Source organism: Acinonyx jubatus, chromosome F2, assembly GCF_027475565.1.
Source record: "Acinonyx jubatus isolate Ajub_Pintada_27869175 chromosome F2, VMU_Ajub_asm_v1.0, whole genome shotgun sequence".
In the NCBI taxonomy this organism is placed as follows: Eukaryota; Metazoa; Chordata; class Mammalia; order Carnivora; family Felidae; genus Acinonyx; species Acinonyx jubatus.
In genome coordinates this window covers 8423399-8429398 of record NC_069394.1, presented here as the reverse complement: position 1 = coordinate 8429398, position 6000 = coordinate 8423399, and positions in this window count along the sequence as shown.

Below are 6000 nucleotides of genomic sequence, written 5' to 3'. Positions count from 1 at the left end.
ATCCCATCAAGCCAGGGTCATGGTCCAGAAATGTTAGATCTGAACCTTTGTTTGTCGTCTCATCCGCTGTGTGACCACAGGGTAGTGACATAACCTCTCTGAGCCTCATGTCCCCCTTCTAAAGAGAGGAGCCCCACACCTGCCTCCTGGGTTGCCACGGAAATTACCTGAGATAGCATATGTAACAACACGCAGGACCACCTCTGGTACAGGATGGGGGTGGGGTGGGGGGAGGAATATAATCATTTATGGTCGCGTTTCGTCTCTCTGTCAATTTTGGCAAGTGACTTCGGAGAAAAAAATGGAACCCACCTTCATGATTCCATTAATTGATGTATGCAAAGCCCTCAGGACAACCTCTGCCACAGGTAAAGCATTAACAGATAAATGTTAGTAATAATTATTACCTTTAGGGTGCCCTTCTAACACCCTGCACATCCCCCAGCTTCGTTCTCCTGGATGTCTTGTAATTGTCAATCTTCACCTGCCTTGCCCACCACCCGCCTCAGTGCCTCCTTGTTCGCCCCCAGCCCTTGCCCTGGCACCCACACAGAGCCCGGGTCATAGCAAACGTCTAAGTCATCCACCGTAATTAATGAATGCAGCGGCCACCGTCGCCCGATGCTCCACTTCGCGGCTCCGCATTAGGCTCCCTGATTGATTTCCCAGAAGCACTGTCTGAGGAGTCTTGCCTCGGGCCAGGGTCCCCACAACGCACAGCTCTGGGGGTTAGCGGGCACTTTGGAGTCTCCTCAGATGCCCCCGCTGGGCGCCCTGGCCGCTGTGGGCATGCTGTCTCTGGGTGCCGCGCAGCCTCGAGGCCCTCCCTGCAGGGCAGGGTCCAGTGTGCAGGGCGCTCCGGACCCCCAGGAACACCCGGGCGTGGGGTGCAGCGCCTGGGTAATTATCACTTCTCTGTGCTATGTGAGGGATTCCTGGGAAGCCACACTAACCCTTTAAACTGAGTTTCCGTGGCAATAAAATATTCCAGGAAAACGTAAAGGGCTGGCAGTCACATCTCATTCCTGACTCTGCAGCTGGGGAGAGGCTGGTGTTGGCACAGATAAGAAAGAGAATGCCGGGGGAGTGTCTGGTATTCCAATTAGTTCTGTGTTTCTCCCAGGCTGGACTTCAGGGCTGACCCTGTTTTGAAATATTTGGGCAAAGGGGTGTTGACATGAAGCTGCTTGCACACAGTTTTCCTGTGGGAACCGAGTCCCTAACATGGGTCACATAGGCACTTACTTCCTACCCCTCATGTGGATTCCCAGGCCCGGAAACTTGTGGCGGGGGCTCCGTCTCCCAGGAAGATGCTGTGAAATACAGCCAGGAGCGCGTTTGGGGAGCTGGAGGTGGGGTGCAGGGGAGAGCCATGTATTTTGAAATTATTCGGATTGTATGCAATGTTAAAGAGTCCCCAATTTGCTTAATTAAGCCTCAAAAAGATTCATTTATTGGAAGGACGCTGGCTAGCAAGAGTTGAACAGCAAAGATGCCCAAAGGGAGGGGACTAGAGAGGTTTGGGGAACCTGAGCGGCCGCGTCTGGGGCTCTCTGGAGCAGGGGCTGCCCAGGTTCCCCGTGACGTGCCCCAGCGGAAATATCTTCCAATCCAGGGCCACGTTCAACTCGCATCTGGTAGTGCAAAAGCAGCCGTGGACCACAGCACAAAGGAGGAGCGTGCCTGCCCGACGTTATTTACAAAAGCAGGCGGTTGGCCAGTTTGGCCCTGGAGCAGGAGGTGCGGGGCCAAAGTTGCTCAGCAAGCAAGGTACGCCCCCCACCCCTGACTTCCCTCCCTGGGCATGACTCCGCCCCCAGATCCTCTCAAAGGGGAATCCTGATTGGTGAGCGCTGGGCGGTGATTGGGTTAGTAGCCCAGCCCTCAGCCAATCAGTTCACTGTCACCACTGACCACAGTGATTGGCTCAAGTTGGTCCAATCAGAGTAAAGAAAGCACTTTTGCGCCTTGAAAAGGCGGAAAAAGGACTTTCACCTTTCCCTCCCCCCCCCACCTTCTCCCCCTCACCCCTCTTTCTACGTTTTTCCCCCCTCCCTCTCAACCCTCTGTATCTCCTGTCCTCCCTCCTTCCCTCTCCTGTACAGGTGTAGTTGATAGCTGGGAAGGAGTTCATGGAATCTGAGGGTTTCACTGACCAGGATCCAAGGCTCTCGCCCACATCCCTTTCCACTTCGAGTTACATCAGCCTGAGACAGATCTGTGTTCTCAGACTTTACTGTGTGCCAGGTGGCAGTGAGTCCTGAGCCCTGGGGGGTATAGAGGTGAATACGCCCCTCCCCATGTCCACAACAAACCCATGGTCGATGAGGAAGATGGACACACAGGAAAACCACAATACAGTGTGGTGCAGCAAACACTGAGAGAAGGGGGAGAAGGAGGAGGCCCCGGAACAGAAGCGTGGAGGAAAGAGACTGAACAGAGCCTGGGAAGAACTGAAGTATGAAAGGAGCACAGACAGGGACACGCAAATGTGGTGGCAGAAGGTGGGAAACTCTACCGTGCTCGGAGCTGGCTCTTCATGTCTTCCACACCCCACCTGCTCCTGAGACCCGGGCTTCTTTAGAATAACGGATCAGGATGGAGAGAGGAGCCTCGATGCTGCCACTCAGCAGCTACTGGAAGCCTCAGCGGGCAGGTGCTGGGAGCAGCTGGCCCGGGCACAGCCCAGTGATGGCAGACTAAAGAGCTGGCCCTCCAGGACGGATGTCTCCGGGCCACGTGGACAATCTTCAGGCCTCTGCCCGAGCGATTACCATGCATTTCTGCAGCCCCCTGGACTCTGTAATGGGAAGTCTGAGGCTAGACTGATGTCAATCATATAGACTTGCCTCCCCATTGTGACTCAGAGACACCCCCTCTGTGTGACCTTGGGCAAGTCATTTTACCTCTCTCTATGCAGTTAGCTCATTTGGCCAATGGGACCAGTCTCCAGGAATGGCCCATGGGTCTGGAAAGCATAAATACCGAGTGCCTGGCATGTAGGACGTGTAGACACAAGACAGTACGATTATCAACTCAGCAAGACAGGCACCAGGACGAGAAGGGGTCAATGGAATCAGAGGGTTTGGGGAGCCAGTGGGGTGGCTGACACATACGAAAACAGGTGGAAACAGGTGGAGACTCCTGTCTGTACCCTTGGGCTGCTTGAGTCATGGGCTGACCCAGACGTGCCCTCAATTGTGGATTTTCTCCTAACATGTCAAGGCCTACCCACATACTTAGCCTTGGAAGAGGACGTGACCTTTGACCCTTGGGCAGATGCCCAGATCTTTCTCTTCACCCAAATGCCTGAACACTGGAGCTTCAAGCACTCACCATGTATATTTGCTTAAAAAGTAGGTCTGTTTAGGGGCACCCGGGCTGGCTCAGTTGGTTGAGCATCTGACTTGATTTTGGCTCAGGTCATGATCCCAGGGTCATGGGATCGAGCCCCACGTCCGGCTCCACACGGAGCGTGCATCCTGCTTGAGATTCTCTCTCTCTCTTTGTCTCTGCCCCTCCTCTGCTCACATGCTCGTGTGCTCTTTTTCTGTCTCTAAAATAAAAAAATAAAATAAGGACGCCTGAGTAGCTCAGTCGGTGAAGCGTCTGACTCTTGACTTCAGCTCAGGTCATGATCTCACGGTTCATGAGTTCGAGCCCCGCACTGGGCTCTGCGCAGACCGCGCAAAGCTTGCTTCTAATTTTAATTATTAATTATTAATATATTCATTGACCTGTTTGAACAATTAAGCCCAATACTATTTTTTAAAATCGTTTTAGCTGACCCAGAATGTCCTGTGCTTTGGAAGAAGGATCTGCCTTGCTTGGCCTAGTTGGCGGGTTTCACAAAACCTTAATTTCCTTTTCTCCCGCTGCCTCCAAATCTTCAGCGAATAGCCCCCGGGAGAAGCCATTGTCTTCTGCATCTTGAGGCACTGATGGTTTTAGGATCCAGAGCCTATTTGATGTTTGGAAGGGGACAACCCCCAGGGGGTGATTTGTTTCTCTTGTTGGGTCTGTCGCCAGCATTTGTGGGTGCTGTGTTTTCACAGCTGCAGCCACCTTTGCCAGTCCTGAAAGGGAGCAGAGCCTCAGCCGCCCAGATGGACCCAAGCAGAGAGCAACACTTTTCACTTGTGGACACACGCCCGAAAGGGGGATGGGCTCAGTGAGATGGGAATTCAAGGTCCAGAATGTTTGGATTTGTGGCTCCCAAAGGACTGCCTTCTGGAGCGGTGGTCTCCTTCCTCACACTGTTCTGGTGGAAAGGGCACGAGCTCTGGAGGGAGGAGCCCCCAGGACATGCACAAACGTCTGAAGCTCAGGGTCACGATTGGAGAAGAAGGGGTCATAGAAGTCACCTCCAGGAGTGCTCCCAGGAAGAAGTGCGACTTGGAACGGGGACATGGGTCAGACCGCCTGCCCTTCTGTCTATGGTGGCTTGGACAGAGCAACGACTGAGGGTGGGGTTCCAAGTGACAGCGGCCTGGCTATTTCCAGGACAGTGAGAAAAAGGCCTTCATTGCAGCAAATTGTCTCGCGCAGCACCTTTACCGCAGGACCCTGGAATCAGAATTGGGGCCTCTCTGGGGCACACGGATGACACGAACTTGAGGACCCCTGGCTCAGGGCCTGTGGGCGGCCTGCCTGGGAAAGCACGGAGAAGCTGCCTTGGGTGGCCTTGTAACCAGCCTTTCCACCTCAGGTATTTATTCAGTGTGCAGAGAGAGCCCTGGACAAGACTTTGGAGGCTCAGCGATGGGCCAGGCATGGCCCCCTCCTACAGACATCCCAGTTCAGTGGTTGCCTTATTTTAGCTATTTGGGCCTCTGGGAACTGGGGGAGGGATGTTCTCCTGTTCTAAATTGATAAGCCATGAAATGAATCCCCATGTGCAACGGATTCTGCTTAAGGCACTAGAGACACAGTAAATAAGGCCAGCTCCCTGCCCCCGGGGGTGCTCCTCCTCTGGGGCACAGGTGGCTGCTAAGCCTTGTCAAAAATCAACTCTAAACCCTTTGGCACGATGGTCGAGATCTTTTAAAAAAATTTTTTTTTTTAATGTTTATTTATGTTTGAGAGAGACAGAGTGTGAACAGGGGAGGGGCAGAGAGAGGGAGACACAGAATCCGAAACAGGCTCCAGGCTCGGAGCCGTCAGCCCAGAGCCCGACGCGGGGCTCGAACTCACAAGCCGCGAGATCGTGACCTGAGCCGAAGTCGGACGCTTAACCGACTGAGCCACCCGGGCGCCCCACAAAGGTTGAGATCTTTAACAATTTGGCTGCACCGACATTTCCCCGTCTTTCTTTTTCCAGTCTGCTCCAGTTCCCCCTGATAGGGCCATGTCACCCTCCAGGGCCTGGAATGTTCAGGCCTCAAAGCTCTGCCCCTCTGGTCTCTCTACAGGGAGACTGCTTTTCCCCAGACTCGATCCACTCGTACCATCCTTACCCTTGAAGGTCAACGCAGACGTGAGGAGGTTACTATACGGGGCTCGGTCTTTTGGGAACCAATGAGAGGAGTTTTGAATTCCCACCAATGTAGGGGAATATAGAAAAGTCTGCTCCTCTCCAGCTGGGGGGCGGGGGTTAGATTTAAAATTAGTCTGGAATGCTCATTGGTGGGTCGGAGGAGGGGGTGGTGGGAGAAAGAAGGAACTCGTTTTTACTCAGCACAGACTTTCTGCCAGACCTGGAAGGGTTCCCTTGCCTTTCTGTTTGTTGCAGCCTGTCCAAGTTAAAATTCAAGCCTTGCCAGCTTCTAGCTACGTGACCTTGGGCAATTCCACAAATCTCTTTCCTTTGGTCTTCTTATCTGTAAAATGGCAAGAATAACAGCATAGTCCTTGCTGTCAGGTTTAAATTACTTAAGGCATCTCTAGGATTCTGAGACGTGAGATAGGTGTTGGCTGTTATAAAATGACCCTCAGTGTCACAAGCATCGCATCCTTATTTTGCTCTCTCTAAAGATTTTTTTTTTTTTTTCTCCTCTCTGT